The following is a 13042-nucleotide window of genomic DNA, read 5'->3' as shown; positions in this document are numbered from 1 at the left end:
ATACATTTTTGTTACTTTCCTCTTTTGTTACCCCATACAACATGTACGGAAAATGGTAACAATATAAGAAAAAATCGTATGAGACAATTTTTTTAACTACTAGGAATGAAAAAGCTAGTAATTCTGAGTAGAAATAGCATTTTTTTTTAATATCACACTTCATAAAAGTGGCAAAAAATGAAAAGAAATGCTCAGCTATTACAGTTCTGTAGCCTGAGGTACTATCAGCTGCAAAAGTGCATAGAGAAATTATGAATGAATTCATTGACAAATTCGACATCCACTTTTGCAAGTGATATACATACATATACATAAATACTGTAATGTATAAAAACATACACGAAAATATACCTACTGTTTTAAACTTTCACGATTTTTATACAAAATAAAAATTGAGGTCACGATTATATTATATCCCGCTACAACTTCAATTAAGAACATATATTTATGTTCATAATGTGTATTATCTAAATAATAATACGACAGAATAAATGAAAAATATACAACCTGAAATCTTTTTGCCAAATCGGCAATAATTCCCGAAGTAAATTTTATTTTACAAGAATATTTCGCCAGCTATATTAATTAATAAATTATACAAATATATGTAATAAAACAGTATAGTACACAGAAAAACAAAAAAACACACAAAAACTCCAATGATTACATACCACCGATGACGGAATACCGTGATCGACAGAAATCCATATTTTTAGAAACTGATCATATTTTTTGCATTTTTTTGACCTTCGGTAGCCAAGTAATGCGTTGAATGAAGTGTGATTGAGTAGTTGTGTCAATAGTTTTTTACTTGACGATTAATTATACATTAATCTTTTGTTCAAAACTAAGTAAATATTTGTCCGTCTCCGTATGTTTGGTTTACGTGATATCACGTACTATTGTAGATTTATTTAGTTTACTAATTTTAGAATATAACAGCACGTAATAATGTCATTGAATAGTCAAATGAATGTCTGCATTTCTTTTAATTCCAAATTGAAATTACATAGTCTTAATTTGAATCTGTTTATGTATATTTTTTGGCTCACAAAACAAGTTACAGACATTAATAGAATATTACATTACATCAGAGGCCGGGAAAATGAGGATTTCCGGCCAAGTGGGTATATACCGTATGGCCGGATAGGGATACGAGGCCGGGAATCCGTTTTCACGCCGAGGCATGTATAGTGCTTTTCTCAAACATACAATGAAATAAAAAAACCAAAAAAAAATATCTCAAAAAAGGACTAGAAAGTATTTATAAAACTTTTGTGATTTTTTTCATATTTTTAAACATATGGTTTTTATATCAAAAAACGGTCTTAGTAAACCCTTATTCATTTTTAAATACCTATCCAACAAAAAAGAATGAAAAAAATATCAGCCCCCACTTTACATGTAGGGGGGTACCCTAATAAAACATTTTTTTCCATTTTTTATTTTTGTACGTGATTGATATACGTATTGGTACCAAATTTCAGCTTTCTAGTGCTTACGGTTACTGAGATTATCCGCGGACGGACGGACAGACAGACATGGCGAAACTATAAGGGCTAGGCCTAAAAAGGCCTAAAAAAAGTTACTTTGCAGGCCTAAAAATAATATGAAATCCCTTTACAGACCTCTCGAGTTGTTGCGCCCAAAAAGCGATACTTCCCAGCCCATTTTAAGGAACGTAAAGACAATATTTCATTTCATGTTTGAGAAAAAATACATTACAATTTTACTAAAGTACCTACTGAGCTGGCCTATAACTCTAAACATGTGTGCACAGATAGTATTTAATTTAAGTAAACAATATGCGCTAGGGAGGTGAGATGTCTTCTTTTATACTCAGATAGTTTGAATCGGAACGTACTTACAGCTTAATGCATACTGGGCCGAGAAATACAGTACCTACAATAGTCGCTTTTATTAAGATTTAGAAATATAACATTTTTTATTGTTTTTATAAGTAAAAAATAGGGATTATATATGTAGTTAAATATTTAATTAGTAATAACGCAGAATAGCTACCCAGCCCAAGTTAAATTATTTGAATACCAGTTTTTCATTCCAGATATTTTTATTCATTCCAACCCCAACATGTGATATATTTTTGGATAGGTATTTAAAAATAAATAAGGGTTTACTCAGATCGCTAATATTTTTTTTTGACGATATTAATATTTTCTGAAATAATCGCTCCTAAAAAAAAAAGTGCGTACTCAAATCTTTTTTGATAATATTAATATTTTTAAAAATATCCTAAAAAAATCAAAAAGTAGAACTTTCTAAAGACTTTCTAGGAAAATTGTTTTGAACTTGATAGGTTCAGTAGTTTTTGAGAAAAATACGGAAAACTACGGAACCCTACACTGAGCGTGGCCCGACACGCTCTTGGCCGGTTCTTTATAATCTAATATCAGCTATGCGTCATTAAGAAAATATCTGGTAAGTATGTTAATAAAGTCTAGCTAGTTTATATATAAATACAAGCTATGTAAATCCGTTCTCAAAAAATAAAATATTCATGATTTGTTTTAAAAATGAAGACAAAATATTGCAGACAAGACAAGTGTCAGATTATTCAGAAAGTTACAAATATTTAATAGTAGTCCTATGTGTTTATGATAAATAAATATTTTTTTAGCTGAAATATGTTTTGTCCTTAAATACCCGGGTAAAAACTATTGGATTGCTGCTTTAAAGATAAAATTAGGTGAATTAGTAATAAAGATGTCTGCTACTTGGAAAATAAACGCATTTTTTGCGTTAAGTTTTCATCATCATTTTCCTCCTTGTTCGTTATCGCTTCGCTCGTGGCATTTGCCACGGTTTTTCATTCCACCTCGGGGTCCGTTTATAACAACTATGTAATATATCCCAATATTTGCAAGCGTAGTCTGCAAAATCTTTTTTTCACGAAAGCGTTATCCCGGCATTTGCCACGGCTCTGACCTTTTGACAACTAATCCGATTTGGGTACTAGTTTTTACGAAAGCGACTTATTGAATTAGTCCGGTTTCCTCACGATGTTTTTTTCGATAAATCTTTTCGAATTTATTGTTCGGATAAAAACCTTTCAGAAATCACAAAATCATAATAGAATTGGAATAATGTTTACTTTTGACCGAAGAGCTGGCAAATTCCTCGCACAACGTATCATCATTGTAAATACATACTACGAGAAAATACCGCCAGCATCCTTGGTACAACCCCTTAAGAGCCATCTCAATCTAAGCTAGTTATTAAGCTGTATACTTACTTTGATTTATTTATATTGATAGATTCATTAAAATCAAAGGTTCACCGCCAAACACCACTTAAGAGTCCAAAAACCTGTCTCAGAATATTTCGTAATTGACATACAGAAGATATTCAATGTAATTATAATTGGCGGCTACTGCATAATCTGATAGCGTTTAATTGGTATGCTAATTGTAATACACGATTCGTTAACATAGTATATTTTGGGGCATACAAGATACCAGTCACTGCTCATGACTTGACTCCCACTTGACACTTTTCTGGTGTCCGTCTTGTAAAATTTCACTCTATTAGATACAATACAATACAAATACTCTTTATTGCACACCTCAATACAGGAAACAATATAGTAAGTATACACAACAACTTAAGAGGTAAAACAAGAGGCGGTCTTATCGCTAAAGAGCGATCTCTTCCAGACAACCTAGATCATTGTTACAGTGTAATGTAGTTATACGATCCTATCCGATATAGTAAACAAAAAGGATTAAAGTAATAACCTAACCACAAAATTAAAATTTTGAAAAAAACCCCGGACTGCGACATAGTGGACCGATTTTCATGAAACATGGCTAAGAACACTCACAAAAAGTCGCGAGTGTTCTTAGCCATGTTTCATGAAAATCGGTCCACCCACTATGTCGGGGGTTCTTCCAAAATTTAAATTTTGTGGTTAGGTTATCATGAATGAAAAAAACCGGCCAAGAGCGTGTCGGACCACGCTCAGTATAGGGTTCCGTAGTTTTCCGTATTTTTCTCAAAAACTACTGAACTTATCAAGTTCAAAACAATTTTCCTAGAAAGTCTTTATAAAGTTCTACTTTTGTGATTTTTTTCATATTTTTTAAACATACGGTTTAAAAGTTAGAGGGGGGGGACGCACTTTTTTTTCCTTTAGGAGCGATTATTTCCGAAAATACTAATATTATCAAAAAACTATTTTAGTAAACCCTTATTCATTTTTAAATACCTATCCAACAATATATCACACGTTGGGGTTGGAATGAAAAAAAATATCAGCCCCCACTTTACATGTAAGGGGGGTACCCTAATAAAACATTTTTTTCCATTTTTTATTTTTGTACTTTGTTGGCGTGATTGAAATACATATTGGTACTAAATTTCAGCTTTCTAGTGCTAACGGTTACTGAGATTATCCGCGGACGGACGGACGGACGGACGGACGGACGGACGGACAGACAGACATGGCGAAACTATAAGGGTTCCTAGTTGACTACGGAACCCTAAAAAATGGGTTCTTTAAATCCTAACACATCTATCCCTTTAACCCTTACACAATCAACATGTCTTCCTAATTACCACAACAAGCGGAGCGTGTCACAAATTGTCCTTTTTGCCACAATCGACTCCAGTCGATTATCAGCACGATCGATCCTGCGTTACGCAATCGAGTCGTGACGTCATCACGGATGCGCGTAAAGGCAGACGGACACTGACTCAGTATGTGAATTTATGTGAAAAACAATTATGCGAAACGAGTTTGTACGAATCCGGGCAATCGGCCTTTTATTTTTTTTTATGTAGGTTATAAAAAAGCATTTGGTCTGTCTAATGGTAAATAGTATGTATGTAAACACTTTATTGTAGATAAGACAAGTTAACACATAGAAATATAGTATAGTTATGTACAAAGGCAAACTTATTCCTATAAGGGATCTCTTCCAGTCAACCTTTGAGCGAATACTCATAGTAACTACAGAGACAAATGCGTTGCTGTCTCGACATCATCATAATTAAAAACCTTTCTGTTTTTTTTTGTAGGCAGTTAATTAAATAGGTACGAAATCCAAATGTAGGCCAAAATGGCTGTAATGCTTAGTTCTGTTTATGAAAAATGTATATGACTTAAAATTGCACTTAAATAGTGTATAAAACTGTGTCTATCAATAAACTTTATCTGTGCGAAAATCTGCTGAGAAATAGGCAAAATCAGGCTATTAACCATAATTAGTGTTTACAACTTTATTTCAATGTTAATTATGTATTCCTTTACTAGAACTGTTTGTGACTAAAGTTCCATTGTTTTTATAGTTCAACTTTAAGGATAAAGAGAAACGATTAACCTCATTTTCGTATTTTTGTTTTTAACTGCGTTTAGTGTAAAACATGATTAAAAAGCAAAAGACAAAGGTCAGAAATACACTAGGCGGCAAAATATGAAAACTGTAGCACATAACTTTTTATTGTATTTTCAAAATATTTTTTTAATAAAGTCACACCTTTACTTCCCAAAAGGGGTAAGCAGAGTACATGAAACTGATCAAGTTTTAGTGTTGCCCTCATTAATTATGGTGATGACAGGAAACGAAATTATCATGTTGCAGTGACAGATTGCTAGCCCACAATTCACATTACAACATACAATCACGCCTGTTTCCCATAAAGGGGTAGGCAGAACACATGAAACTACTCAAGTTTCAGTGCCACTCTTGGCAAATAAGGGGTCGAATGAAAACGAAATTGTAACATTGCAGTGACAGGTTGCCAGCCTCTCGCCTATGCCACAATTTAACCCATATCCCACAGTCGACTTTTACGAAACTTAAGGGAAGAAAGGGGGTGGTGAAATTCTTAGCCCGTCACTACGCGGGCACTTAACTGAACTACTTAAACATGTTTAATATTTATAGTCCTTAAAACGCAACGGGAGCGAAAATGCTAACATGGAAAGGAGTTTCCCTTTCAATTTGGGAATTTCAGTTAAATACACTAGTGTTATTAACTAGATTTATTGAAGAAAAAATGTCCATTAAGAACAACTCAGTTAAAAGATATTGCGAAACATTTTTTAAATCAAGGTTTTCTCCTTGTAAACTTATTTAAACGGAACAAAATTTGAGAATCTGAATAACAATGAAATAATCTGTGTCAGACCGTTTAGACTATTTGGCTAATTGTTACCGATCTTGAGTATCACACTTTTCTTTGAGCCATATTGAAAAAGGCCGTTTTTAGAAATGTTTGATTGGCTCTAGCGTCTTTTAAAATGAAAATAGCAAAAAAATCAAAACGGTCAGACACAGATAAAAATAATAATAATCTGTGTTGAAAAAATCACTGCTCTATCTTCAAAAACCAGGGAGGAAATAGTCGAGAGCGTTTGTATGGAGGATTGACCTGTATCGTATCGTCTTAAGGTAACCAGTAAAAATCTGAGTTTTATTTCTGTAACCCTGAATTTATGACATATGTTTGTTATTGTAATTTATGGGGACGCAGCTGTGTGAATGAGTCGAAGAATGTGAGGACGTCCTAATACATTATTTATTAAAGCTTCAAATTAATATGTAATATTTTACTGACATATAAAGCGTGAGAATAACAATATAATATTTTATAATCGTCAATTTTATTTTAAATTTTTTTTTTGTTATATTTTTTTTATTTTAGTTTTTTTTATGTTTTTTTTATTTCTGCTACCCAAAGGTTGACTGGTAGAGATCGCTCTTTAGCGATAAGACCGCCTGTTGTCTGCCTCTATTTATGATCATTTGTTTTGTATCCACTGTATCTTTTGCTGAGGTGTGCCAATAAAGAGTATTCTATCTATCTATATTTTGTAAAGTAAATATAGAAAAGTGCTTAAAATAGTCTTAAATAATTATGTTAAAATAAATATTTTTGTAAGATTTGAGAATATTTTATAAAATAATGAATTATGTCCTATAACAAAAAATCTATAACTTCAAAAAAATTACAAATTGCAACTACTGTTTTTTCTACATAAAAAAACTGAAATACAGGTACCTATACCACGGAAGACCAGCGCTGTGGCACCATCGGTGCCAGAGCACATGCTGAGTGGTGTCCTCTTGCAACCACAAACCAAACCCCATGTAACTGATTTTGTACTGTTTAGTATGTAAGTGTCATATTCTTTTTCTTTTTGGTTGCAATAAATGCCTTTTCTTTCTTTCTTTCTTTTCTATAAATTAAATAAGATGAAAGAATTGCATCTGGTGTGAACTGGTTCTTATCTTATACTTCGTTAATCTTTGTATTTATTTCCTAAAACATCTTATTATATTAATTACTAGACTTGTGTCGTTCACGAACTATGAACTGTTAGGAATAAAATCCCATCAATGACCGAAATGAACTGAATCTTTCCGTGCGCTGTGAATCGGTCTTTGCTCATTTAGTTCAGTATAGGATCGGCGAGCGCGAACGGTTTGGATCGAGAACGAGTGTGTGACTGCGCCGACCGAGAGCGAGCTATTTAGCAAAGCGACACAAAAACGTCAAGTTTTCATATTAAGATTCGGTTACTTACAACCTTTCGGCCTGGAATTGATATTATCTGTGGAATATTCGTATCATTTTGACACTAGTCGATCCCATTCGTTCTGATCTTTCCTACCGTAGTGGTCGCTGGTCTGACTGAACTAAATGAGCAAAGACCTAAAAGAGCGAACTAGTTCGTGGGAGCGATTGAACGAGATCGGAGCGCTCCGATCAATGAACTAAACGGCACAAGCCACGCCACGCGCAAGCCACGCGCGCGCGTGGTACACTAAAGTAATTAATAAATTACTTTAGTGTACCACGCGCCTTATTCTTACGATTTTTCTTTGTGTAAGCTCAAAATTTTTAATTTTTCATGCATTTAGTCAACCCACAATCAAAAATTAAATTTGACAGTGAATTTTACGCCAACATATTAAATTTTCATATAATTGTTGTCGCACTGTGATGTCTGTGCAGCCATTGAAACTACATATATGAAACATGTTTATTCAAATAAATATAGAAAATCCTATCCATGCCACTGTGACTGGATGGCTGCGCGGTCTAGGTAGGTATCTGTGCGCGTTCGATTCCAGCTCTGTACTAAATATTTGGTTATTTCTATTTTTAACCCCCGACGCAAAAACGACGAGTGTTTATTTGGCTGTCTGTGTGTGTGTGTCTGTCTGTGGCTTCGTAGCTCCCGAACGGATGAACCAATTTAGGTTCAGTTTTTTTGGTTGAAAGCTGAGTTAGTCGGGAGTGTTCTTAGCCATATATGTTTCATGAAAATCGGTCCACTATGTCGCGGGGTTTTTCCAAAATTTTAATTTTGTGGTTAGATTAGGTTAGGTTATCCGATCTGACGTTTACATTACATATGAATATGTCAGTGTGAAACTCGTGGTAGGGGTCCTAAGTAGTAATTTTACCGCCAACAATTTTACGATGGTCATTAGACGGTCACTTGAAACTAAACGCATCTGCAAGACTAATATTTGCCATATAAGTACTCCTCATTTACATATTCATGTGACTTTCCATTTCAGAAGGGTTCTTAATTAGAGATGGGCCGAATATGGACTTTGCCGAATACGAATATTCGGCCGAACATTCGGTTCAGCTCTTACCGAACCGAACATTCGGCCGAATATTCGGTTTCGACATATTTTTAAAGCGGATGTTCATTAAAACTATGTTCTTATGATTTAATGGATAACTAAAACTTAGTTAAAACAACTCTGAACTCTTCTTAACTCTTAAACTACGGTTTTTTAACTTTTTTACAAAATAATTGTACCTACCTAATATTTTGACGCATAGGTAATTACATCTTTTAAGTAATTCCTTAGAAAGCTATTAAAATAGGAGCTTATTATTCAATGGAATACGTAAGATCTTCATTAGTTATTTACTTTGTTTATTCGGTAAATATTCGGCAATGCAACCGAATTATTCGGCCGAATACGAACATTGAAAAACTTGCCGAATACCGAATATTTGCCGAATATTCGGCCCATCTCTAGTTCTTATCACATTTATAGCAGGGGTTCACTCCGCGATTCTTTCGCCGAGCTACAAGTATAGTCAGCAGTAAAAAGTAGACCATCTTGCATACAGATTTGTATGCAAGGGGGTCTACTTTTCTCTGCAGCTGACTGAACAGTGAGCTGCTAAATCGCATGGAGAAATTATGAATGAATTCATTGATAAATTCGCCATGCACTTACGTACATGCCGGTGGCCGCGAATGCACGGCCCATACAGTGACCTTAGCGCGGCGCATTAGAACTCAGTGTCGGCTGCTTGAGTTCGGTCCGTTTGTTAAGGGGCTGACAACACCCAATTGCGTAAAATTGATGTTACTTGTGCAGTTTTTTAAGACAAACTATTAATCTTAGTAAGGCAAGTAAATTAAATTAATAATTTTTTACTTAGTATAAGTTTGTTATTTGTTTTATACATATATTTAATGAAATTGGCTTGATAGAAAAAAATTGCAAAGATTGGTCTCGAGTTCGTCATTAAACGGTTCTGTGTCGTTCAATTATTCACTTAATTGTGTTTAGTTAATATAATATAATAACAAATACATACATATCTAAAACACCGACGAAACATTTTGCTCAAATAATGCATCTTTCTATTTTATTTGAATATTTTTCCGCACTTTTCGTACCTAGCCGCCCTCTTTTAGTGACATCGCGCTCTCACTTACTCCCATACGATTAGACAGTGTACGCTAGCGTCAAGATCATTGGGTGCTGTCAGCGTCTTAATGTAGGTAAGAATTTAGAATGACGGCATTTTACGAACATCAAAGGAGTGAGCCTTCTGTTCTTGTACTATGTATTTTAAGTATATTCTAAACCATATTGGGAGATTAATATTAAATACGTCTGTCGCACGTCATCGGATGTAAAAAAAAAATGATAGGACATTCTTACACAGATTGACTGAGCCCCACGGTAAGCTCAAGAAGGCTTGTGTTATGGGTACTCAGACAACGATATATATAATATATATAAATACTTATATATACATACATGTAAAAACTCAATTTAATTCGATTGGGTCCCGTAAATGTGTTTTCAACTTATTCTATCGGGTATCGAATGTGGAACCGATATCTTTTAAATTAAAAGCACCATTTTTGCCTACAACCGATATCGGATCGGATGATGTAAAACGCCTAATAGCCAATTAATAGGTTAAGTTACTCGCAAAGTTCATTAGTCCATCACAAAATGTGTGGTCACCAATGTCACATAAGTAACATGTGGCATAAAATTGATTTCACATACTCAAGTGAGGTCTCAACGCAAACAATCGCCACTCTTTAGCAACGTGTGTAAAATAAGCATACTACGACATGCGATTTGCATATCTATAGAATCTTTCATGTGTTTTTTTGGGAAATATTGCCATTCCGGATGCGGGAATATTGCCGATTTTTTTTGGAATTCTTTTGTTTTGGTGTGTATTTTTTAATAAAATTATTTTAAAAAGAGAACCTTAATGATAATTACGCTTCGAAGTGTAAATAAATTACTTATAAAATAATATGAGTAAACATTTTTTGTTCTTAAAATTACAAAGGTGATCTAATTTGAAAGTAAGTTACATACTTCTTATAATAATTTTATACTAATGGTGTAATTGGTGTAACTATTTTTATAGAATATATTATTATGTTTTATTTAATTTACTTAACTGTTTAAAAACGTTTTAATTTGTCTATAAATTAAAACTTGCTTTAGAACAGTTTCATAAAAATCATACAAAAATCTTATATGATAAATATACATGCGTCCATAGGCTACGCGGTGACTACTGACCATCAGCTGGTCCATATACTTGTTAGCCACCGGTAAGGATTTTTTCCTTTATAATTTTTTTTTTACAATTAAAACTCAATTTATTCTCAAGTACAATTATAAGATTGACGTAAAACACATCGCGACGAGGTGTTAAATTGGAAATCGTTTGCATCATAGTTATATAAAGGATAACTGCATTTACAAAACGATATACAGGATGTTCAATTATTTATCATTTTTTTTTTTAGTTTTCTGCAATAATGTACATGCACACAAATATAGGTTATTAAGAAATTAAAAAAAGGGGCTCTCATCGAAACTGTCTGAGTCATTAAGCCATAATTACGTTTTTTTTTTCTTTTACATGCAAATCCGTTTTGCGATAAAATAAATCAAAAAGTATAGATTTAAATAATTTCAACATTAAAATAATTTAATGTAATTTTTAGTGTGTAAGTACTTTTGAAATATTTATAATTTACATAAGTTAGTTTTAGTTTATTGTATGTCTTTCCCATCACGGAACAATGGTGTTCCGGACCTTTGGGAGGCGTGCGCGGGGCTGAAGCCAACGCGTAGAGGCCCTTTTGACACTTTAATGAAATGTAAGGGGTACACCGAGTTAGTTAGTTTATTATTTATTATGTTTTAGGTACTTATGTAAATTCACGCAATATAATCCATAGTTTTATTTCATTTAATAATGTTTGATTTTATTATTTTTTAATAAGATGACATTCGATACGTTTATTTTAATACCTGGATGTTACATCACGCTAACGATGAACAAACATAACTTCAAGGTTAATTTATTTTAATTATAATCATTAAATTCTGTTAAGATGTGAAAATCATAAATGTTTTTTTAATATATAGTTGACCTCGCTTTAGTGATGTCATTGATATTTGTTTATTTAATCTATATTTCACAAAAGGTGAACTTATTACCTTTTCGAATCAGTCAACCCTAAAGAAAAGCAAAAAAGCAGTTGGTCATAGTGACTGATTCGGCAAAGGAGATCGCAGGTTCGAGTCCTGCCGGAGGTGTGAATTTTCTACTTGTACTTTAATAGGCTAGTTTCCTATACCTAAAATAAAATATTTTCATTCTTAGGCTAGGTTTTTTTATAATACGATTATAAAAGTAAAATACAAAACCACATACAAAACAATACAAATTATATAAACACAAAATAAAATATTTTATTATTATATAGAACAAAAATATGGACAGTAGTTATGTTTAAACATAATTTCTATTTAATAAGTCAAAGAGAAAGATATAAAGTAAATGAATTAACCGTGACGTCACTCCTCAGTATTTCATAGTAATTCCATATTAGCAAATGGTTTTGACAGTTCTTAAAAAGAAGCTGATTTGACTAGTAAGAAACAAGCCTATTTAAAAATATATATCAATGAAAATATTAAAAAAAAAAAAATTATGTCGGATTTTTTAATAAAGCTTTTAAGCTCTTGAAAGAGCACGTGCCGGGAATCAAACACCGGATGAAATGCGATATCAAAATTCTACTGAACAATGAAATAATAAGACGCCTTCTTTTGTATTTAAGAAGTGTAAACTATTTGAAATTATTCTTGTTTAATTCAGTGATAATAATTTAACATGATATAATATTTAATTTGAGATATAAATTTAAAAAAATATTTTATTTTACCTAACACATTTTTTACTGAATCCTGCAGTACTAAAGACATAAACGGGCTCCAAAAAAAAGCACAAAAATCCACTTTAAAAATTATCACTACAAAAAAAAACAAAACTTACTTACATGAAAAAAAAAGTTCAAAAAAACACGTCCACACTCAGCTAACCACCACACCGCACTGAATTTGAAATAAGGATGCGTCCGTATTTAAAAAAAAAGTTTTTTTTTCACGCACGTCGTTTCGTTGTCGTCTCGCGTTTGAACAGTGGTCTGTGCCGGCCTTAACGCTTTTATATAGCTTACGGCCTTTAGTGACCTTGCGACCTTGGTCTGTAGGGTGGAAATGTTGCAAAGGACATTTTGACCCTTTATCTCTATAATTCTACATATTCTATTTGACGACCGGTTTGGCGCAGTCGGTAGTGACCCTGCCTGCTACGCCGCGGTCCCGGGTTCGAATCCCGGTAAGGGCATTTATTTGTGTGATGAGCACAGATATTTGTTCCTGAGTCATGGATGTTTTATATGTATATAAGTTTTGAATATTCA

The 13042-nt window shown here is 33.1% G+C and overlaps 1 protein-coding gene across 1 annotated transcript in view; it reads right to left on the bottom strand.

Moving 5' to 3' along the window:
* The window catches only part of LOC125240231 (fibroin heavy chain-like), an 86048-nt gene extending 73288 nt beyond the window's left edge, over positions 1-12760 (bottom strand). Inside the window, 1 exon segment of the mRNA XM_048148057.1 lies at positions 12617-12760. The gene's annotated coding sequence lies outside the window, so the exon portion shown is untranslated.
* Between the last annotated feature and the right edge of the window lie 282 nt (positions 12761-13042).

Source organism: Leguminivora glycinivorella, chromosome 27 (assembly GCF_023078275.1).
Source record: "Leguminivora glycinivorella isolate SPB_JAAS2020 chromosome 27, LegGlyc_1.1, whole genome shotgun sequence".
Classification (NCBI taxonomy): Eukaryota; Metazoa; Arthropoda; class Insecta; order Lepidoptera; family Tortricidae; genus Leguminivora; species Leguminivora glycinivorella.
The sequence above is the reverse complement of the archived record's forward strand: the minus strand, read 5'-3'. Positions and strand labels throughout refer to the sequence as shown.